Here is a 752-nt window from a genome sequence, read left to right on the forward strand (position 1 = left end):
ACTCGCTGACAGACTCATTTGCTCTAAGCTCCAGTGCTGAGGCAATAGCTCAAAAGGGGAGGAACTGGATTGTGTGACTTCAGGGAGAGGGTTAGAGGGGAAGCTTTCTCCCAGAAGGAAGTGCTGGCAGAAGCTGTTGTTCCTTTGCTGCATCCTCTCACCATCCAGCCTTCAAATGCAGGTGGCTGCCACATCTGAGTTTCCATCAACTAGGTAAAACTGGTTGCCCCACCCTAGTGACTTTCTAAGACCTGACCCACCAAACTTTTAGGCTCATCCACGCTGCTTCCAGTGGATTTTCAATACAAATGACCTGTTTTGATTCATACTGTGAACTTTCTTAAAATTTATCAAAGGTTCACAAAACCCAAACAAGCAGCATCTAGCCTTGGCATGCTCAGTATCTCTTGCTGAGCTGCCCCAAGCCTAGCACTAGCAGCAGCGAGCCCTTATATGTGGTTCGGCCTCTCAAGGGAACTTCAAGCTCAGTATAGGTTGTGATCATCTGCAGATTACTTGGTAGCCCATGCCAAAAAGCCTCAAGGCCAGCATACCTGGTGGTCTGCTTAGGACAGAGTGAGAGCACCACCCAGGGCCATCAGAGGGCAACACACTCAAATGGCAAACTAAGCAGGCACTGGAGTCCTGCTAAAGCAATCCTGTTTCATAGAGTCAGCCCCTGCACACCAGATCCTCTACTATAGTCACTAGTCAGTCTTCAAAACCAATGAGCCTGAGGGGCAATCTCTCCC

Source organism: Pteropus vampyrus, unplaced genomic scaffold (assembly GCF_000151845.1).
Source record: "Pteropus vampyrus isolate Shadow unplaced genomic scaffold, Pvam_2.0 Scaffold260, whole genome shotgun sequence".
NCBI classification, from domain to species: Eukaryota; Metazoa; Chordata; class Mammalia; order Chiroptera; family Pteropodidae; genus Pteropus; species Pteropus vampyrus.